The following is a 24,028-nucleotide window of genomic DNA, read 5'->3' on the forward strand; positions in this document are numbered from 1 at the left end:
ATGCTGGATCGCTTAACTATCACTTTGATTGATTCTGACTCTTTAACATTTAAAAACTTGAAGTATAATTAACATGCAATAATGTGTTCTTAGGTGTTCATTTCAATGAATTTTGACAGTTGTATACACCTGTGTAACCACTATATAAGCTATAGAACATTTCCATCACCTCCAGAAGGTTCCCTCATGGCCATTTCCAGTCAATTCCTCTCCCCACCTCTACCCTAGGTAACCATTTTAAAATTTCTTTCACCATAAATTAGTTTTGTCTATTCTTGAAATTTATTGGAATGGAATCAAAAGTGTCTGTTCAAGTCTTTTTACCTACATTTTTACTGGGTTTTTTATCTCTTTGTTGTTGGTTTGTAGAACTCTATATATTCTGGACACAGGTCTGTGGTTAGATGTGTGTGTTGTGACTATTTTTTTCATCCTGTAGTTTGTCTGCTCAATTTCTTAACGGTGGATTTAGATGAGCTGAAATTTTTTCTTTCTTGGTAGTATTGTGTTTCCTATCCAGGAAATCTTTGCCTACTTCAAGGGCACAAAGCTCCATGTTTTCTTCCAGAGGCTTTATGGTTGTGTTTCAGGTTTAGACCTACAATCGATTCATCTTGAAATGATTTTTTGTATATTGACTACTTTTCCTTGCTCTATGTAGCCCTCACCTGACTGATAAGTTTCTTCTACCTTAAAGATTCTCATTATTTCTCTTTGAGGGGTAATGGCAGGAGACTGTAACTTTTACCACACCCTTTACTAAACACTACTCCTGCCTATTTATTTACGTATGTTCCCTCTTCAGTGGTGTGTCATTGGAATCTGAGACAAACTGAGTCATCTCTCTCTGTTTTTTTGTAATTGCCCCCCATTACACCTTCAGGGCCTCTAAGGGCCTGATTTTAAAGCAGAATATTCAGGAAAGCCATATTTTCCATTCAAGAAAACAGCATCCTGGCCTAAAAGTTGCCATTGACATAATGAAGTATTACATGTGAATGTACGATTAGTTAAAGGATTTTGATGCCTTACCATTTTTTTTTGATGCCTTACCTTTTGTTTAAGCTTCTTGTACAGTATTAGTATTGTAATGTTATTAATGTCACAGAACTGGAAGGACCACTCATTAACACTAATAAATGGGAGAAAATGCACTGGACCAAAAGTAGCAGTCTTTATAACTTGTAAGACTTTCTTAAATGCAGATCTGTACTTAAAGCAGCAGGCTAATTTATTTTTGTGATGTTGATGTACTGAATGTGGGCGGTGGAGGGGGGGGAGGCAGTGGCAAAATAGAAAGGATTAAGGAGGCAAGGACGTAAAATCCTTTAATACTGCTTAGTAAGGTATTCATTTTATCCATTTGAAGAAATCTGAAATTCTTTATGAAAGGAATGTATTTTTAATTTGGGGGTGGGGAACAGTTGCTGAATCATTGGGTATTAACCAGGTTAGGGTACAGATTACAGCTGGAAGGAATGTTAATCCTGTTAGATTGTGTTTATTGTCCACAAGAACACTACCAAAAAAAAAAATACCAACCTGAAATTATTCTCAGATTTTCAGGAAAAAGTTTGAACAGTTATTTTAGGTTTCTTACTTGGAGGGTAATAATCTTGAGTTTGTCTTAAAACATTTTCTTTAAGCAATCAACTCTTAATTATTCATGTGAGATTGATCAATTTTGCTATTTATTTTCCTAAAATATTTCATCTCAAGTCAGGTTTCTCTTGCCCTCTCTGGTTCTGGGTGGAGAGTGAATTGCGATAATCTGCAGCATTTACTGTGAGAAGGAAGATGAATTTTAACATTTGTTTAAGCACAATGTAATTGGAGATAAAGCTGCTGCTACAAAATAACAAAAACAATCCCATAGATTTAAATTATTTCTGAAATATCCACTATTGTGAACTCTTTCCTTATCCCTAACACTAGTGAGAATAATAGAATTAGAAGTCTTGACCCCCATAGAATTCTGCTTTTACATGTTTTTAACTTGCTGGCTGTTCATGCATGTCTTTTCATGATCCTGTCCCAGCAGTGTCTCCTCAGAAGTAGGAGTAAGCTGTACAGCTGTCATGAGCCAGTATAGGCACAGCCTGGGGGCTATCATCAAGGCAAGAGCTAGGGATCAGTGGCTTATTATGGTCCAGTAGAAAGTAAAAGGTCCAGAAATCTGTGGGTCAACAAAGTAACGTGATCAGAAAGCCAGCATTGCCTCTCTTCCAGGGCAAGAAAAAGTACTGTTGAGCAGAATACACCCGACTGAGTCTATGTGGATAATTGCGTTGTATTGTAGAAATAGCATTGGCTTTGGAACCAAGCAGACCTAGAGTTCTGCATGATGTGGGGAAAATAATTTATACTCTTTAAGCCTCAGTTTCTTTTTCAGTCAAATGATTGTGAAGGTTACATAAAATATATAAAGTAACCAGCACATAATAGGTGTTCAAACAATGTTAATCTTCCTTCCCTTCTATGCTTCATACCTGGGTCGTTTTAGGATCTCATTCTGCTTGTCTGGAGAAACGGGTGCTAGCTAGTTTGGGAGCAGGTCAACAAAGCAGTAGGAGCTGATAAGGCCCTGATTCATCTCCCTCGTACACACCCAGTGTTTAGGTCATCTGCTCCTATAATTTCGGCTATTACCTGAATATCTATAATGTTTAGCTACATCTTTTTGTTCCCAGTCTTTCTGTGATCCCTTACCAGCATATCAAATTCAACCATGACCTAGGCAAATTTCTTTGCAGTTACTTATTTGTTTAAGTGTGTGTAGCTGCTGGCCCTGTCTCCTTCCTCTCTTCTCTCTGGCTTAGAGGCTTTCTTGTTCTTATCCTTCCCAGTTTTCACCTAAGGCTTATGAAGATGGCAGGAGTAAGTCCTCATGTCTCCCTGGTTAGTTGGAATTATTTTGAACAAACAAAAATTCCTACCTTTAAAGAGCTTATAGTAGAAGATAGTGTGATGGTTACTATTCATACTAAATGTAGGTTGTGAATTTGATGCACTATTGGAATTTCTAAAAATGTTAACCTTTGGATTTTTGCATTTTGCATTTAAAACAGTTCCTCAAACCCTTCCCTCCTCCTCCCCCTCCCCCTCCTCCCGCCTCCTCCTCCTTCTTCTTCTCCTCCTCCTCCTCCTTCTTCTTCCTCTCCTCCTCTTCTTCTTCTCCTTCTCCTTCTCCTCCCCTCCCCTCCCCTCCCTCCCCTCCCCCTTCCCCTCCTCCTCCTCCTCCTCCTCCTCCTTCTTTTCCTTCTCTTTCTTCTTCTTCTTTTGCAATAGGAATCTGTTATTTATTGAGAACCTTCTCTTAATGTTGTCTTATAAGCTAGAGAATGGTGAGGACTGTCCTCCTTTGCTCGGAGTATGAGGAAGCAGAAGTAGATAGCATTGCTGCTTGGTCCTTATGCTTCCATAAGGTCACTAGGAGCACCAGAAATCTCCCACCTGGCACCAGATTCATTGGGTTGTATTCATGCCATCAGGTCTTATTCCATATGTGGAATTTTATTGCTCCTCAAAAGAACAATATGTTGAGACAGTAGTTTCTAAGAAGTCAGACTTTGCCACAATGCCTTTTAGACGTAGCACCTCAGGCCTTTCCTAGCTTAGATTTAAAATTCTTTCAGAAACACAAATTCTTCACAGGGATAGATGATTTACTAATTTTACTCTATGGAAAGGAAGGATCTCAAGTTAAATACATTGCCCACAACCTAAACGAACTGACTACAGATTTAAGCTTTGGGAAACCTAAAACATATTTAAGAACATCCGGTCTTAAACTGAAGCAAGATATTTTCAATGCTCTACCAACATATGGAAATTTGCAACATTGGCCCCTTCAATAATCCATCTCAATTAAATAGTCTGTGGCTTAAACAAGTATTTTTCTACTCTTCAGTTTACAACATCTTTCTTGGCATCAAATTACCTTTCTACTTAGTTCAAATTGTTAGTTTGACTGTTGGGCTGAATTCACTTATGGAAGTGGAAATGGAAATTATTTGTGATGTTACTGCTGCGTTGTTCACGTATGGTCATGGTATTTATGCAGTTTGTTTCCCTGCAGCTATATTTTTAATTGGCTATTTACAGAGTCAGACCTTTTAGCAAAAGGAGAATCCTCACATGCATGACCTAATTTACTTTCTTAGAGTACAAGGGAAGTAATATGAAATACTTCCTCTTCATTTGCCCTCAGTCCCATCCCAGGGAAGAGGTTGTTACCAGAATTCATATTTCCCAGACCCCTAGTAAGGCAGGGAGAAAGACCTCCAGTTTTCTCTTTCCTCTTTCCTTCCTTCTCTTGCCCACTGATCCTTCTGGGTGGGGGGTGCTTCTGGCATCTTGTCTGTGAGATGCAACATCATGGCTTTTTCTTTTAATTGGATAATATTTTCTTTCCCATTTCCTCTTCTCAGTATCTAGCATTTCCAGCCTACTTCTTTCAGATTTTACCCACATGGCTCCCTAGTGATCCACCCAAAAGAATTTTAAGGTTCTAGTAACTTTAGGTGAATTTAAGGGAGGAAAAGGTGGGATAATGACTTTTCCTCAAATAAAACTGAAGTTTTTAATAATAATGATTCTTAAAAATACTTAAATACAACCATTTAAACTATGGTCGTTAGGGAGTGTTGGGAGTATGGGAAGCCACTCTTGGCTCCTACCTTTTAACTTTTTGCTTAGCAATCATTATTACTCATCTCTCCAGTAAATAATACTATTTGGGCAAAATGTAGGTAATTAATCTCCAATTTATCTACAGAAAAATGTCTTCTGTAAGCATTTGTTAATTAGAAAGGGGCTGCACTTTTATTATTTAATTTTTTTTTTTTTTTTTTCCAGTACGCGGGCCTGTCACTGTTGTGGCCTCTCCCGTTGCGGAGCACAGGCTCCGGACGCGCAGGCTCGGCGGCCATGACTCACGGGCCCAGCCGCTCCGCGGCATGTGGGATCTTCCCGGACTGGGGCACAAACCCGTGTCCCCTGCATCGGCAGGCGGACTCTCAACCACTGCGCCACCAGGGAAGCCCTATTTAATTACTTTTAATAGATTTTTATCACAAAATAATCAAATACTTTAAAAACCTAATCAATAGGAAAATATATAAAATTATAAAGATTCCACCTTTCCCTAGACATGATTCTGTTTAGGGAGGTTTCACAGAGCCCTCTCATCTACTATGTTATGTGCTTCTATAATATTAAAATATTTACAGAGTACTTTTGTAATAAAAAAACAAAGGTTGGACTTACCTGGCGGTCCAGTGGTTAAGACTCCGCACTTCCACTGCAGGGGACGTGGGTTCCATCCCTGGTCAGGGAACTAAGATCCCGCATGCTGTGTGGTGCAGCCAAAACAAATAAATAAATAATAAACTAAAATAAAGGTTAAGTTGTTTTAAAGCAATGAAAAGAAGAAGAAGAAAAAAAAGAAATCTTACATTCATTGGACCAGTGCTTAGGAGAATATTCTGGGATACTTTGGAGAGAAACAACTTCTGTTTTCTTAAGTATAAATGTCAACAATAGTTGTGTGTGTGTATGTGTATTTTTTTAAGGTTGTTTAATTAACCATTTCAAATGTAAAGATCCTAATGCTGTTAAATCATTCTTTAGCTACTCTTCAGTATAAACTTGAAATAAATAAAGAAACAAGTTGCACTGAAAAAGGTTTCCTATGTGGCTTTTGTTATTTTTTTACATAGGTTCGTAGATTAGGCTAGGGCCAAATTTGAGATATCCTGTGCAGGTATCTTTGGAGTGCAAACAGACAGCCCTTTGACCTGATTACATTTTACTACTTGAGGGCAGGAGCTCTGTAGCACACAGCTTATACTAATGTCCTATTCACAACGCAAGTGATGTGTATAGTGCATGAGCGAGATCTATGTTGTATCCTTTCTTTAACTCAATTTTTAAAAAATATACATTTATCCATTATATTATGAAGTTTGTGATCTGTGTTTCAGTAGTGATCTCAAGCCCTGCTTTGAGGGGAAAAGTCTTACAGTTTTTAGAGTACTTCTTTTCTTTTGTATAATTACCTTGGTAGCTCTTTAAGGAGGAATAATCCGTAACAGCCAGGGCTACCTTTCATGGTATCTGATAACCCTTAACTAAATATCAACAACCTTTCGAGAACAGATCACAGCTTTTCACATTGAGCTCTGCACTCTGACCTTTCCTAACTACTTACTTTTCTCTGAATGTTTCGTGTCCTCGACTTTATGCTATAACCCCAGCCAGGCATGCTCACTTCCACCTTGTCTGCCTGGGGCACTTCTGCTATCTTTCAGTGATCAAGTCTCCTATTACTTTGTATAATACATTCTATATATAGTTCTGTAATAGTGCTTAATATACTAAGTTGTAATTATTTATTCATTGGTAAAATAATAGTAGTATTTACATGGTTGGTCTTTCTTTTTGCTATTTAATGGCAGAGTAGCACATGGCAAGATTTTTCTCTTAGACCTCAGTTTCCTCACTTGTAAAATGGGAGTAATAATGTACCTATCTCATAGGGTTATTATGAGGTTAAATGAAATTATTCACATAAAACACTTAACTCTGTTTTTGAACATTAAATGAGTAGTGAGGAAGGTGATTGAATATTTGTGTCCTCTAGAGCTTCTTGAAGACATAGGATGTATTTTATTCATCATTCAGGGATGGTGGTGCTGAGAGGAGCCTGTTTCCTAAGACCCCTGGTCTGCTCTGTGAGCTTTATCTCATTAACCCTCATAGTAGTTCTCCACCATGTTTAGGTCAGACTCAGAAAGGCACAGTGGTCATTTTTCTGAATTCCCGCCTCATGTAATCCATTACGTTATATGGTAATGCTCCTTGGGAGGAGGTCTTAACCACTTTGTACACTAATTCATTTAACAAACGCTTATTGAGCCCGTGCTTTTTGCCATGTGCTATGTTAATTTCTGAAACTGGTGAAAATGATTGTTAGGTTCTGTATTAGGTCATAATAGTAATGTTTCAAATTTGTATGGTTTTTGTAATTTCTAAAATCCTTTTCCGTACTTTATTTAATCTTCACAATAACCCCCTAAGGATAGGTTTTATGATTTTATATATAAAGAAACAAATGCAAAGAAATGGAATTAAGCCACGAGTATGGATGTAAGTTCTGAATGGATGGACACACGGAAGCACAGTCTCTTCCAAAAAGTAATAACTTTCTTTTGAAAAATAGTATTCTTATCTTAGCTTTATATTTAGTTTTAACTTGGCTGGGGCTACCGTGCCACTTTTCCAACCACCCTGTCCCCATGCCATTGCTGCCATGCCCACGGCAGGGAAGGAAACAATGGTTCTGACTGTTCAGTCTCCTCTGTGCTGCTGAGGGCTCAGAGAGCACCATTTGCTTTCAGTGTGGGCAGGCTAGGGAGTTAAATATTGATCCCTGATTATTAATTTTAAAGTCTTGTGTCTGATATAGAAAAAGTGAATTACCACAGGGTGAAAGGACTCTGACCTGCGTTTTTAAAATATGCTAATGGCAAAGTAATAGTAATAAAATGTACCCTTCTGTGAGATTGTTAGCCAGCATCGTATTTTGCCCTTTTTCGTTTTTCCCATTCTTGAAACGTGAATTGAAGTGCTCACTTGCTCTCACACACATGAGATTATCATGTTAATCTTAGATAAGACCTGATTACTCCATTTTTTAACTATACAGACCCAGTGAGCAAGTTTGAGTGATGACTCATTTGTACTGGCGGCTGAGTAATCTATACAAATAGTGTTTTATGATTTTCCACGATCTCAAAAACCTAACTGAAAGTTAAGGATGTATTCAGGAAAAGATGACATGGGTTTTTAGCCATGGCTTTGCCACAGACTGTGACTTGCAAGAAGTTTTCTGATTTCTTTGAGCCTCATTTTTCATAGGGTTTCAGTTTAGCATCTTTAAAAATGAACAGTTTGTACAAAATTATCACTAAGGTCTCCTCTATCTCTGAAATTTTGTAAGTTAGCTATTTTTAGGTTAGTATTTGTTCACAGGACACTCTGGATGGCTGCGTGTGTGTATAGGGGGCCAAACATAATGCACTTGAAATTGATAGCTATTTCATTAATCTTCTCAAATATGATAATTTTTTTAGGCTATATTGACTCTAGCTCTATGATTCAAATGTACTTACTACACTGGTGAATCTTTCTCCTTTCCTAGAATAGTCTCCAGGAGAGAGGTGGATTTAGCATGTATGAAGATAAATATAATCTCACGATAAGCACTCTTACTGATTATAGGAAGCTAATATTGACACAAATTGGCTGTCAATTGCAAGGGCAAATTTTCACGTATCCAAAGCTGCTCTATAATATTACTTAATATTATTTGACAAGAATATTTGTCTTGGAATTTTGGGATTAAATGTAGATACCTCTAGAATGACACTGTTCTTTGGTTTTGTCATTATTCTGACCTCTCAAATTTACTCTGACTCGTTAAGAATGAAGTAAAAGTAAAAGTGAGCAGGGGAGATGGAAAGGTGTTTGTCAAAGGGTACAAACTTCCGGTTATAAGATGAATAAGTTCTGGGGATCTAATATTCAACCTGGTAACTATAGTTAACAATACTGTATTATATACTTGAAAGTTGCAAAGAGAATAGATCTTAACTGTTCTCACCACACACAAAAAATTGCAATTATATGAAGTGATGGATGTGTTAACTAACCTTGTTGTGGTAATCGATTTTGAAACATTTGAATCATTTTGCAAAATGTCTATCAATTTGGATTTATCTCTTGGTTTATCATGAATACACAGAGCTTATGTATTTTTTTGAGCAAGAATACTACAGAAGTGATATATCCTTCTCAGTATATATGGGAGGGTAGGGTGCATGACATCAATATGTCTTAATACTAGTGATGTAAAATTGATTACTGTTGAATTTCTCCACATAAAGTTACTATTTTCCCTTTTGTAATTAATAAATATCTTGGGGGAGATTTGTTGAGACTGCAGGTATCCTATTAACTATTTAAACTTTCACCCTTTATTCTTTAAACTTTTCACTAATTTTAGCATTTGTCAGTGGGTCTGGCCTGCAACAGTTATTATTGTAGTGTTCTAATGATGATTTTCTCTTTTTCTCATTCCTTTGATACTTTTTAAAAATTATGTACAGTCAAACATATTATTATTTTTAAGTTTTTTATTTATTTTTGGCTGCGGTGGGTCTTCGTTGCTGCACACGGGCTTTCTCTAGTTGGGGCGAGCGGGGGCTACTCTTCATTGCAGTGCACGGGCTTCTCTTGTTGTGGAGCATGGGCTCTAGGCACGCGGGCTTCAGTAATTGCAGCACGTGGGCTTAGTAGTTGTGGCACAAGGGCCCTAGAGTGTGCGGGCTTCAGTAGTTATGGCATGTGGGCTCAGTAGTCGTGGCTCGCAGGCTTAGTTGCTCCGCAGCATGTGGGATGTTCCCTGACCAGGGATCGAACCCATGTCCCCTGCATTGGCAGGCGGATTCTTTTTTTTTTTTTTTTGCGTTACGCGGGCCTCTCACTGTTGTGGCCTCTCCCGTTGCGGAGCACAGGCTCCGGATGCGCAGGCTCAGCGGCCATGGCTCACGGGCCCAGCTGCTCCGCGGCATGTGGGATCTTCCCAGACCGGGGCATGAACCCATGTCCCCTGCATCGGCAGGCGGACTCTCAACCACTGCGCCACCAGGGAAGCCCCTGGCAGGCGGATTCTTAACCACTGTGCCACCAGGAAAGTCCCATGACACTAATTGGAATACTTCTTTTTGTTTTTTTGGCTGCACCGCATGGCTTGTGGGATTTTAGTTCTCAGACCAGGGATTGAACCTCGGTCCTCCGCAGTGAGAGCGCAAAGTCCTAACCACTGGACCGCCAGGGAATCCCCTAATTGGAATTCTTCTATAAGAGCTGTTCCATCTCTCCCATTTATTTATTTATTCAATAATTTATATCAGTGTGGACTTGTGGATATTTATAATGCCATACCACTATTATTTTTTTGATGTTCAAATTGTTCCAGCTTTTCAAAAATTACCTCTTAATTTTAAAAAGTAATAAAACAAATTATAAGTGAAAACAGTAATTTGTTGTGGGTTGACCAGTGCATTTCATTACACTGTTGCTTAACATTCAGTACAGTAGCTGGTTTCTGTGCACTCTGACAATTCTCAGTCCACTACAGCTGAACTCCTTAGTCATGTGTTATATAAGAATGAGGAGGGAAAGAACATGAACACATCTTTGTCTTTTCTCCTCTTCCTGAACTCAGTTAATTCTGCCAATCTGGTCAGAAAATCCCTAGTAACAACAAAAGCTTGGCAGTTACTAATAGCAGTTCTTTTGTACAATAAGAAAAATTACAAAGTGTTTAAAGAGAGGGAAACTTGGATGGTATTCTTGTTCCCCAGTGGTAACTGACTGGATGTTCAGGATGGAGTGCTTGTTGACCCCTTGAACACAGCTATTGTGCTGGGTTAATATTCTGTTTCCGTCTATAGTTTATCACTTGGAGTGCTGATCTAAAACAAACCATCCGGTGTATCCAGCTAGTCCGGGACATCCACTTTGCAACGGATAAGGATTTCCTTGTGCTTAAACTGCTAGAATTTTTTTTTTCTTGGTCTAGTGGAAAAACATTATTAGTGTTTTTATTAAGTATTTTTCATTTATTTCATTTTGTCTGCTGTTGTTACATCCAATTACGTGTAACATTTTATTTATACTTCTTTTATAGCATTTATCACATATTACCTTTTGTCGTTTCTCCTTTATTAATTGGTCTTTTTTTGGGGGGGAGGGTACATATCTTCCTTTTCCATCTCAACTGAACAACTTGAGGACACAGTCTGTATATTAAACTTTTTAAATATCCTACATGCTTTGCATATAGGAGAGAGTTCTTTGTTATTGAAGAGGGAGAAACATTACAGTTTTTTTTAAGAGTAAAAAATTGTTTCCTATCATTTATGTCAGGAATAGATAAAAGTATATACATTGGATTTGTGAGACAAGGATTTTCTTTACCTATAGAAGAACTGTTTTAATATATTATTGACTCCTTATAATAAGATTAAATTTTTATGTCACTGTAAGAGCAAACTGCTCATCCATAAACCATGTATTTAAGTAGATATAGTTTATTAAATAGAATTTTGTTCTAATGACAGATATGTTCTAATAACAAATTTAGCTGAAGAGAACCTGAACAAAGATCATTCATATACGATGTATGTGATAAACTTCAGTCTATGGTGAGAGTGACCAGGTCCCACATATTATTCAAAAAGCAGATGATGGTGTTGAACACAGACCCTTTATTCAAATATCTGCAAAAATCCTTAATCTAGACCTATTAGCAGCAGTTTTTAACTAGATTTTTTTACCCATGCCATAAATATTTCTCATGATCTCCCCAGGACAGGGAAATTAGGATTACAAAATATGTCTATATTTGTGACAGAATTTTTCATAATTCATCCAACCAATATTTACAGTTCATCTTCTGTATGTTAGTGATTTCTGCTATAAACACTTTATACTGCCAAATTTTGATCAGTGTGTAACATTCATTTGTGCTAAAACTAAGTATACATATTGTTATAGTGATGTCATGTGGAGTGGGATAAAACTTGCTCTGAAAGGTTGGAAGCAAGTGTAATGTCAAGCCAGAGTCATAGAAAGATTGTATGTGTGCTAGAAAAATACAAGAATTTTGCCTCATGAATGTGCAAGAGAATGTATTCAGGACCTTAAATAGCCCTGCACAGACTGCAACACAGTTCTGAGGAGTGACTAGAAAAAGTGAAGAACCATGGATAGATAAGCAGTATAGAAGTGATGTGTTGTAATTATCGTTGACTTTTGTGGTCTTGACTTTTAATCCCTTCAAAGACCCTTGGTCAAATGGAAAAGACGGGCAAAACAGAAACTGTGACATATGAGAAGTGCCTTAATAGTGATATGTGGAATGTTACAGAAATATAAATGAAGAAGGCTATGTGCTGTCAAAAATTGGTCTTTTTGTGAAAGGGGAGACAAAGAACAATTGACTTGCTGTCTTTCTGGAGATAACTACCCTTTGCAGATATTCTTTGATGTTGCATAATGATCCCATTCTGTAGATTATGTATGTTTAATGCCTGCTATCTTCCAGGCTCTCTTAACCAGTTTACTTTTATTTTATCAGTTAATCTTATTTAATCCTCTCAGTTATTCAGGACAGTTGGTATTAGGGTTAGTATTAGAGTTTTGTGGATTAGAAATTGAGATTGAAAAGTTAAATTATTTGTCCAAATCATTAAGTTTATAATTAACAGAACTGAAATTCAAATTTGGTCTATTTAATTTCATATCTTAGCCTCTGTCTACTCTACTTTGTCCAGAGTATATTGTATTAATTGTACACTCAAATACGCACTGATATTCAGTACTTCCAACACTCAAACACAGGCCTAGGCACTTTTCATACATTATCTCATTTAATTCCCACAACAGCCATTTGAAGGTGGTATTCAATGTTTAACAAATGTGGAAACTGAGGCTCAGACAAGTAAATTATGTGCTTCAAACCTCTCAAAAGTTAAATGGTAATATCAAGACTTGAACTGAGATTCATTTCACTTTAAAATTTGTTGCTCTGTATTTACACTTCAGTGATTTTACGAAAATTATCCAAAGGGCATCAACTGTAGGTTAGCAAATGCATTGTAGGGTGTGAGATACAGATATAAGACAATTGCACACTGATACCCCACTGTTCTTTCAGCATTTATTGAATAGTGACTTTTCCCCCATTGTTGTTGTTTCTGCTATTGAATCTTTTTCTGAAATTATGTTCTAATCTGTGTTTTTCTTTGTTATTTGATGGCATATATTTAAAATTAATATTATTATTTAATAGAACATATGCTTATTATTTAAAAGTTCAAACATTGTAGAAATAGTTAACTTCAAAAATAGAAGTCACTGTAATTGCAATGTAGATATAACCATTATTAGCGAATTGGCATTTTTTGTTTGTTTACTTTTTTTAACATCTTTATTGGCGTATAATTGCTTTACAATGGTGTGTTAGTTTCTGCTTTATAACAAAGTGAATCAGCCATACATATACATATATCCCCATATCTCCTCCCTCTTGCATCTCCCTCCCACCCTCCCTATCCCACCCCTCTAGGTGGTCACAAAGTACTGAGCCGATCTGCCTGTGCTATGTGGCTGCTTCCCACTAGCTATCTGTTTTACATTTGGTAGTGTATATATGTCCATGCCACTCTCTCACTTCATCCCAGCTTACCATTCTCCCTCCCTGTGTCCTCAAGTCCATTCTCTACGTCTGCGTCTTTACTCCTGTCCTGCCCCTAGGTTCTTCTGAACGTTTTTTTTTTAGATTCCATATATATGTGTTAGCATATGGTATTTGTTTTTCTCTTTCTGACTTACTTCACTTTGTGTGACAGACTCTAGGTCCATCCACCTCACTACAAATAACTCAATTTTGTTTCTTTTTATGGTTGAGTAATATTTAGTTGTATATATGTGCCACAGCTTCTTTATCAGTTCATCTGTCGATGGACACTTAGGTTGCTTCCATGCCCTGGTGCGAATTGGCATATTTTTCTTAAGTACTTTATGAACATACAAATGTTTATATAATTTTTTAAAACATAAAACTGAGAGCTTACTTTTTTCACTTAGCAACTCTGGTACCCTTAGTTTTACCTTTGGTTTTATAGAGTTTGAGTCATTTTACGATGTTTTTAAGAACCTGTTAGGGTTTATTAAAAAAACAACAGAGCAAAACTAGCCTCTGCTTTCATATTTCAGCAGGAGACTAAGAAGCAATATAAATTATTCCTAAGCAGCCTTATGCAAATTGCCTTTCTCACTGCCTCTACTCTAGTGAAAATGAAATTAAAGTCTTTATCTTTCTATTTTTTCTAATCCTATAGATGGTCAAGACTTTTCTATTGTTGTCAACAGTTCTCTGCTTTGTATGTTTTGAAGTAAGCAAGAAGGGTATGAAACAGATTGGACCATTGTTTCACATAAAGCAGTACTTCCTTTCAGGGGAGGGAGAAGTACTAAAAGTAGAATTGACTTATAAAAACAGAGATCTGTCATAGGAAATAAATATAAATCTCAACACCAAAAGGAAAAGAAAAATATGTAATTTGAAGTAATTTTTCAAATGCAGTGTCTCCTGTTTATGGGTTAGTTATATAAAGGATTCTAAACACACATACTTACTATTCAGCAGTTTCCACGGGGAAATCTGCCGGTAGCTGTCTTCCTTACAAAAACATTTAAAAATGCAAACCTAAGGTGTTTAAACTATTTTTTAATAAAAAATTGAAAAGCTTGCATATTCTTTTGCAGTTTGAAGAAACATTCCAAAGAAAATCACTTTAAATTCATTTTTTAAATATTTACTTTATAAATGACCCACAACTGGTTTTACCATATAAGATTAGTAGTTGAAGAAGACTACCAAGGAGAAATTACACAGTAAAGAGTCCAAAGACCCAAATTATTTCAATCTAGTTTGTTCTATGTTTGAATACATAAAAGCATGAAAGCTAATACTTTTGAATAAAAGTAATAGATATCCATGTTGGAATTTGATTGAGGCCAAAAAAATATCTTTTTTTGCCAGTTTGCATAAATTTATTATAAAGGGCCATAATTTTAAAATCCTGAAGTTTTAATTGCTGGAGACAAATTTCAGAGATACTTTATTTCTGGTTTGTTTGGATTTATTCCACTGTAGCTAAGAGGTTTAAAGGGAAACTTGAATTCTCCATGTCATCTTGGTAGTAATTTGAGATCCTCAGAAAGAATATATCTCCTATTTTTATTGACTTGGACAGGCCTTGGAGTGATGTGGAGAAGGAAAGATGGGTAATGAAGTGATCTGAAAATCTCAGGACAAGCACAAACTATAGTTATGTTTTTAAAGCAGAACATTGGGGCTTCCCTGGTGGCGCAGTGGTTGAGAGTCCGCCTGCCGATGCAGGGGACACGGCTTCGTGCCCCGGTCCGGGAAGATCCCCCATGCCGCGGAGCGGCTAGGCCCGTGAGCCATGGCCACTGAGCCTGCGCGTCCAGAGCCTGTGCTCCGCAACGGGAGAAGCCACAACAGTGAGAGGCCCGCGTACCAAAAAAAAAAAAAAAAAAAAGAAGCAGAACATTGAAATCACATAAGCACATGTACAGCTTCTGAGGACATGCTTGGTTTCTTTGCTGGGGATTTTTTCCTCCTGATGACTAGCAAGAAAAAAGGAGCTAACTTCACAGAGTTAAATGATAAGGCAATAATGGGAAATTAAGTATGACTTTGGAAATGCTAGTACAGCAAATCCAAAGAAGTATTGCTCAAATCTGTGTTAGACTTAAGGTTCTGGTGATCGTTCTGTAACTCCTCACTGTCATAACTCACAAATCACTCCTTCCGTGTCTTCAGACAAAAAATGTAGAGACATGAATTTCCTGCTTTTAAAGAGAAGAAAATAATAACATCCTGTATTTGTTGAAGCAGATTAAGATTGGGTTGCCATATATACATACCATTTTTCACCCATTAAAATAGCGAAGATTGTTTTAAATAAGGTAACTTCCTGTTGACAAGTCTACTGACGTGGACATGCTCATATACTGCTGGTGGGAGTATAAAATGGTATAATCCTTTTGGGGAGAAATTTGCAATATTTATCATGAGTCTTAAATATTCCTTTGACACAGTAATTTCTCTCCTGAAAAATATATTTATTATAGCATTATTTAAAGTAAGTGCCCAATAAATTAGGGAACGCCTAAATAAATTATGGTAAACACAATGGAATGCTCTATAGCTATTTTTAAATGATGCTTATGAAGAGTTTGTTTAACATGGGAAGATGTATGTTACCATGTTAAGTAAAGGACTAAAACATGTGGAAGGAGAATGGGGTAGAGTCAGGAATTTTTATATTTGTTTTCGTTTTCTTTTCAGTATTTGCCAGTGTAATTATCTGAGGGGAAAGGATAAGGCCAGCAGAAGGTAAAATGGTGGTTGCCAGGGGCTGGGGGAAAGGGAGTGGGGAGTTATTGTTTAAAGGGTACCGAGTTTCAGTATGGGAAGATGAAGAAGTTCTGGAGATGGATGGAGGTGATGGTTGCACAACAGTGTGAAAGTTCTTGATGCCACTGAACTGTACACGTAAAAAACAATTAAAATGGTAAATTTTATGTTATATGTATTTTACCACAATTACCAAAAAAAGTGGGGCCATTACAGTGGTTTGGGTGATCCAGAGCATGTCGGTAGTGGGAATTGAGGGAAGTAGGTAGATTAGAGAAAAATTGCAGAGGTGGGATGAGATGGTTTGGCATTTGATTGGATGTGGGGGCTAGGGAGAGGGAGGAGTCTACAAAGGTTTAGAGAAGTTGTTCCCAAAGCATCATGGGCATGAGAATCAACCACCTGGGGGAGCTTTAATAAAATTCAGATTATTGGACTTTACACCAGACTTGCTACACTACTGGTTTAGCCACTGTGTGGCTAGGAAGATGGTGCTGCTAATGCTAATAACTAAAGCAATGCACACAGGAGGAGATTAAAGATAATGAAAATCGGTTCACATGGGCATATGTTAAGTTTGAAGGGTTGGGGCAGCACTCTGGTGAAAGAAATCAGGGCCAACAAGTGAAATTGGTTCTCGAGATGTATGTTAAATCTAAAGATCCAGCACTGAAAGTTGCTAGAGAGGGACTTCCCTGGTGGCGCAATGGATAGGACTCCACACTCCCAATGCAGGGGGCCTGGGTTCGATCCCAGGTCAAGGAGCTAGATCCCACATGCGTGCCGCAACCAGGAGTTTACATGCCACAACTAAGGAGCCCACATGCCGCAACTAAGGAGACCTGGAGCCGCAATTGAAGAGCCTGCCTGCCACAAATAAGACCCGGTGCAGCCAAATAAATAAATATTAAAAAAAAAAGTTGCTAGAGAGTAGAGGATAAAGTGAGCAGCAAGTGCTAAAATCAGAGCCTTGGGGAACAGATACACTGTATGGCTAGGAGGAGAAAGCAGGCATTAGAAAATAAGTGGCCAGAAAGGAGGAGTAAAAACAGTTGATAGAGTGTATTGTCAGATGTTGGAATGGTCAAGAATAGGGATTGAGAAAAAGGGCCTTTAGATTGGGTGAGTAAGAAAACATGAGCTAGTCTTTAGAATGTAGTTTTATTCAGAAGAGATTAAGGAGCAAAAGAAGAAAATAGAAACAGCAGGCATAAAGTTTTTATTTTCAAGGAGTGGTGAAGAGAGGAAGGAACCAAGTCAGGGAGAGTAAGACCAAGACAAGGCATTTTCCAGTTTGGGTAAACTTGGTACTAATTTAGGCTGGTATTTCTATGGAAGACTTGTCTCTCGTGGGTCTCCTGTCCCTTTTGCTCTTCCTTCTCTTCTCCTCAGCCCCCTTATCCACCCTAAGGATAAATCAACCCCCCTTCTCCAGTCTATCAGGGCATCCGAGTAGATCTACCTTCAGTAGAGAATCTGACCCTTCTCACCTCCACTCCTATCACCCTGGTCTAACTACCATAATCTCTCCCCTCTAATAACCTCCCAATTGGTCTTCCTGCTTCTGCCCTTACCCTCTTTCACTCTGTTTTCAACAAAGTAGTTAGAATGATTAAAATACAAGTTAGATTATATCGCTGCTCAGCTTAAAACCTCCCAGTGGCTTCCCAATTCAGAATAAAAGCCACAGTCCTTACAGTGACCTACATGAGCTGCCTCCCATTCCCTCTACCCTTATGCCCCTCTTTTCTCTCTTTCCCCCTCTATTACCCTGTGCTAGTCACACTGGCCTTACTTAATTTAACACTTTTCTCTCATCTGGAATGCTTCTTCCAAATATTCCCTTGACTGACTCCCCACCTTCTTTAAGTCATTGCTCAAATGTCTTCATAAGGCGGCTCACCTAACCACCTTATTTACAGTCGCAAATTGACCCCCTTGCAGCACTCTGATCTACCTTCCCTTACTGTTTACCCTTTTCCATAACACTTAATTTTTCATAACTTACTATGTAATTTACTTTTTTTTTTTTTTTTTTTTGCGGTACGTACACCTCTCACTGTTGTGGCCTCTCCCGTTGTGGAGCACAGGCTCCGGACGCGCAGGCTCAGGGGACATGGCTCACAAGGCCCAGCCGCTCCTCAGCATGTGGGATCTTCCCGGACCGGGGCACGAACCCGTGTCCCCTGCATCGGCAGGCAGACTCTCAACCACTGCGCCACTAGGGAAGCCCCAATAATTTACTTATTTTAATTTTAATTTTTAAATTATGCAGTAAAATTGGCTCCCCTCCCATATGGTATACACTTCTGTGAATTTTAACCCATGTGTAAATTCTTGTGACCATCACCACAATAAGGATATAGGCTAGTTCTACGCTCAAAAAAAACTCATCACACCTTCCCCATGCCTGTCTTCATACACTTTTGTCTCTTCAGTAATAGAATCATGCAGTATGTAACCTTTTGACACTGGCTTCTTTTACTCAGCATAATACCTTTGAGATTCATCCAAGTTGCTCAGTTAATTTTCCTTTTTTTAAAAAAAAATTTTTTTTTTATTTTTTAATTTATTTTTGGCTGCGTTGGGTCTTTGTTGCTGTGCATAGGCTTTCTCTAGTTGCAGCAAGCAGGGTCTACTCTTTGTTGCGGTTCGTGAGCTTCACATTACGGTGGCTTCTCTTGTTGAGGAGCATGGGCTCTAGGCACGTGGGCTTCCATAGTTGTGGCACGTGGGCTAAGTAGTTGTGGCTCTCGGGCTTATCTGCTCCACGGCATGTGGGATCTTCCTGGACCAAGGCTCAAACCCGTGTCCCCTGCATTGGCAGGCGGATTCTTAACCACTGCGCCACCAGAGATGCCTCTCATTTTCCTTTTCATTGCCGAGTAATATTCTGTTCCTGGCTGTACTGCAATTTATCCATTCACCCATTAAAGGAAATTTGGGTTGTTTCCAGTTTGGGCACTAGGAATAGAGCTGATTAAAAAAAACAGTCATATATGTGAACATATATAAACATAAGTTTATGTGAATGTAAGTTTTTGTTTTTCTAGGATATAATTTACTTATTCATTACATTTATCCTTTTTTATTTTTGCATGTTTTGTTCATGGATATATTATTCTAGGTTCCCAAAGCAGTTCCTGGCACATAGCAGGAGCTCAATAAGTTAGAGAATGTGCAATGTTATTGATACTTTAAAATGGAAAGGTATAATGAAACCAGAGTCACTCTGAACACGTATAGGGTTTACATCACCAAAACCTAGACTGTGCAGCCTACTCAGACCCTAAATGGCAAGAGACTTGAGCTGAAAGACACCTGCAAGTTGAGAATGTAAAAGGCTTTTTATGAAAAATAAAGTAATTCCTCCCTAATGCTTTTGGTGGCCATCTATCAGATTCTTGATTTGGGGGAGGAGCTTGGGATGAGGTCAAGGAGAAACTTCTTGGGAGAATACTTGAACAGTGATGTCATCGTAACTCACTTGTGAGACAAATGAAAAGCCAGCTCTTCCACCCTAAGGATAGATAGATCAGAAACAAACTTGTTTGCAAAAGCAGGGGAAATATTGGCACGATTCTCCATACATTGTCTGATCCATTTAGTTTCACTTAAACTCATAGTAAAGGTCACTTGAAGAGATAAGAAAACGATAAGCATTAGAAATTAGAGAGGAAAATAATGATTATATGAGAGATTGATGTTTATAAGGGAAGGTGATTGATATACCAGAATATTTGTGTTTATAGCCGTAGGCTACTTCTGCACTGTAAAGTATCTTTTGGATAAGCTTTTAAAAGCCACATAAATGGCATCAGTTTAAAATCAGATGCTGCCTAATGCCCCAAACCAGGATAGCAGTGTACCTTGTTAATATACATGGACCCCTGTAACCTTATTCATTAGAGCATGGAATTCAGTAAGAATCAGTTGAATCTTGCATCCTATCCCGTGCATTATAGTTTTAGAAGGTTCAGCAAGGTTTTAGTTTAAGGTGGTTCCATGTTTAAAGTTTGAGCAAGTTTTCGGAATAAATTTTCTTCCTTTCTTAAATAAGTTTTTTTGTTTTTTGTATAAATGATATGGGCTCATCAAAGGCAGTCCTATGCATATTTCTAGGCACTATTGATGTTTTGCTGAAAATCTTCGCAGATGTCTTTCCAGGTGTGTGTACAGTACATGTATATGTTTGTTGTCACTAAAGAGAAGGGATTATAGTGATGATTTTAGGGTGGGGGAGAACCCCCTTCATTTTCAATAAGAGCGAGCAGTGCGTAAAAGAAAGATTAACTTCAGCAACTAAACAGCTAAAATACTATAAACATCAGAGTTTAAGCATTTTGAGGACGATCTTTAACTATCAGGAAAAGTGAAATAACTCTGAAATATATCACAGTTTCTTTTATTTAAATTTATGTAAAGATTTTATTTTTATTTATTTATTTATTTAGGCTGCACTGGGTCTTAGTTGCAGCACGTGGGATTCCCCGACCAGGGATTGAACTCGGGCCCCCTGAATTGGGAGCACAGAGTCTTACCCACTGGACTACCAGGGAAGTCCCATATCACGTTTTTTATTATTATTATTATTAATTTATTAATTTATATTTCTTTTTGACTGCTTTGGGTCTTCGTTGCTGTGTGCAGGCTTTCTCTAGTTGTGGCGAGTGGGGGCTGCTCTTCACTGTGGTGCACGGGCTTCTTATTGCAGTGGCTTCTCTTGTTGCGGAGCACGGGCTCTAGGTGCGCAGGCTCAGTAGTTGTGGCTTGCGGGCTCTAGAGTGCAGGCTCAGTAGTTGTGGCACACGGGCTTAGTAGCTCCGCGACATGCGGGATCTTCCCGGACCAGGACTCGAACCCGTGTCCCCTGCATTGGCAGGCGGATTCTTAACCACTGCACCACCAGGGAAGTCCCCATATCACGGTTTCTGAGTTGACCTGAATGCCATGTGGTGGTGTAGAGGCTTTGCTTATCCTGCCGGGTATCCAGGTTAATGCACTGTGGCAACAGGGGAGGTCTAAGAACAGGACTCAGACAGAGCACACTTAACTTTTCACCTTTCCTGAATCTCAGGTAAATTAGAAACAGATGTCTATTTATGGTTCTCCAGCCATTATGGATAACCAGTTAGATGGGGGTATGGGTGCCATTGTCATCAACTCAAGTGAAACTCATTGCTCTTTTAATAAGGCCATGCAATAGGCTATGTGTGTATGTCTATTTTATTTAAATATGTGTAGTAATCAACTCACTGATGCTACTCTGTGATCAAACAAGCTTCTGAGTATATCATAAAGCAGGCTTTTCTAACCACTGTAGTATTCAGGAGTAGTCATTTAGAATGTCTTTAGTTTCCCCCAATTGGTAGCCCAAAAGTTAGTATACTGCCATAAATGTTTAAAAAGTAACTCTCTGCCATTGGCAGTGACTAGAAACTGTAAGAATTTCTGCCACAATTATTGTGATCTAATTCTCTCTTGAAAGCATGTATTGAAATGCCTGAGTCAGCTGCTCAAAGGATACACTGGTTGCGCCCCTGCTCATTTTTTCTAGGATGAAAAAAATCTCCTTGGTGACCTGAAGCAGTTAGCTTTTACTCTCTCCACCTAGAAATACACATATTATAACTATACATAGAAAGCACACACACATACAAACACACACAAACTTTTTCTAAATGTTGGCATTAGCATTATTATATTTTCTAGAATTATGCTTAACTTCAGCAGATCTTCTTGAATAACTTATAGGAAAATAATGTTGCCTCTTCTGATTGCTGTTTAAAATTTTTAACTTTTCTAGCTTTTTAAATTAGGGAAGGAGAAGAAAGGCGCCTACTATTTATTGAATGTTTAGCATGTGCCTAGAATTTTTACTTGCTTAGTGTTACTGCCATTTTATAGATGAGGACTTCAGGACTGTCAAGTGAGGTCACATAGCTCTGAAGTAGCAAGCACAGTTAGTAGTTAGTATTTGAACAAGGTCTGATTCCAAAGGCCTCTCTGTCACCATATCATGTAGAGTGAGTGGTAGGATGCTATGCTTATAAAAGATTATCATCAATATTACTAAGTTAAAAAAGCAAGATGTGGAAACAGTAAGCATAATATACTACCATTGTGTGTATTTATGTATATACACACGTATGTGTGTCTATTTTCATACATGCTTAGCCTGTTGCTGGAAGACCATACAGTAATTGCCTCCAGGGATGGGAATTGGGCTGCTAGAAATACGTACTGTTTATCATAAAACCTTTTATACTTTTTGAATTTTGTTTTTTTCTCTCCTTTTAAAAAAATTTATTTATTTTATTTATTTTTGGCTGCATTGGGCCTTTGTTGCTGCGTGCAGGCTTTTTCTAGTTGCAGCGAGCGGGGGCTGCTCTTCATTGCGGTGCACATGCTTCTCATTGCAGTGGCTTCTCTTGTTGCAGAACACAGGCTCTAGGCACATAGGCTTCAGTAGTTGTGGCACACGGGCTCAGTAGTTGTGGCTCGCGGGCTCTAGAGCGCAGGCTCAGTAGTTGTGGCGCACAGGCTTAGTTGCTCCTCGGCATGTGGAATCTTCCCAGACCAGGGCTCGAACCCTTGTCCCCTGCATTGGCAGGTGGATTCTTAACCACTGCGCCACCAGAGAAACCCTGAATTTTGTTTTATATGCATGTATTACCTATTCAAAAAAGAAACAATATTCTAAAGACTTGTTAGCTATGTTTTTAGAAACATAGCTGATTATTTTTTAGATTTAGTAATCTATTTCTTATTAAAGTTTCATAGGCTTGTAAAGCTTCTAATGCTATAAAATATTAATACTAGCTATTATGACATTGATAAGCATTGATAATGATCATATCTCTCTAGTTTTTCAGTTCCCATGATACTACTCTAATGACCTACCACAGTGGAATTTTAGAGGAGGTAGATTACTGATGTAACATATATTGATGTTAGAAGAGGAAATGGTGACCGATTTATCTACATTCAACGATTTATTGACATTTTAATGCTTTTTAAGATTTTACTAAAAAAGGATTTAATAATCTTCAGTTTATCTAGTTTTTGAAATAAGAGCACAGTGCTTCAAATGATAGTAGTTTCCAGTCATGAATGAGGTAAAAGAAGTATTTTATATGTCTTAAAATTGAACTTAAAAGAAAAACGTTTCACATATATTAAAAGCTATATCTTAATTTGGGGCTACTGTTAATAGAAATACCTTGTTTTTGACTATGTTTTTGTACTTGTTTTTCAAAGCTATAATGGTTCGTTTCCAAAGCTGTCTCCCTTACTAGACTGGGCATTCTTTGAAGGCAGGGTCCATGCCTAAGTTGCTCTTGTATTCTCAGTGGCTAGCCTAATGCCTGATACTTGGAAGGTAGCTGAAAATGTTGACTGAGTTGAATCGAATTGAAGTAGAGATACATAGCTTAGTCTGGAGAAGAGAGAGATCATCTCAGTCTTCAGATATCTGAAGGGTTCTCATGTGGAAGAGATTAAGTTTGTTCTATATGGCTTCTGTAGTCAGCAAACCAATGGGTAGAAGTTTCAAGTTTCTAAATGTTGAGTTGTCTAAAGCTAGATGGGGCTGTCTCAGGAGGTACTGAATCTATCCAGATTCATTCATGATGGCCAACTACTGAGATAATTCAGGTATTTAATTGTTCATTTTTTCCTTCACTCATTTATTCAAACATTTACTGAGTAGGCACTGGTCTGGATTTTAGACACCAAGATTGAATAAATTGTAAACCCTGCCTTTGGGGAACTCGCAGCCAGCAGGGAACTGAAGTATTAACAGAGGATTACAACCCAGGGTGCTTAGAAGTTGCTACAGAAGAGTAATGGTAATACCCTGGAGAGAGTGAACAGGAAAGGCTGCTGAGGAGGTGACTCTTGAGTAGAGTTGGCCAGGCCAACAAAGGGAGAAAGGAGTCCTAAGCA

General features: G+C 38.1%; 1 protein-coding gene across 5 annotated transcripts in view; it reads left to right on the forward strand.

Moving 5' to 3' along the window:
- Positions 1–24,028, forward strand: part of SNTB2 (syntrophin beta 2) — a 102,316-nt gene that overhangs the window by 19,823 nt on the left and 58,465 nt on the right. The gene's annotated exons all lie outside the window — the stretch shown is intronic.

Source organism: Lagenorhynchus albirostris, chromosome 19, assembly GCF_949774975.1.
Source record: "Lagenorhynchus albirostris chromosome 19, mLagAlb1.1, whole genome shotgun sequence".
Lineage (NCBI taxonomy): Eukaryota > Metazoa > Chordata > Mammalia > Artiodactyla > Delphinidae > Lagenorhynchus > Lagenorhynchus albirostris.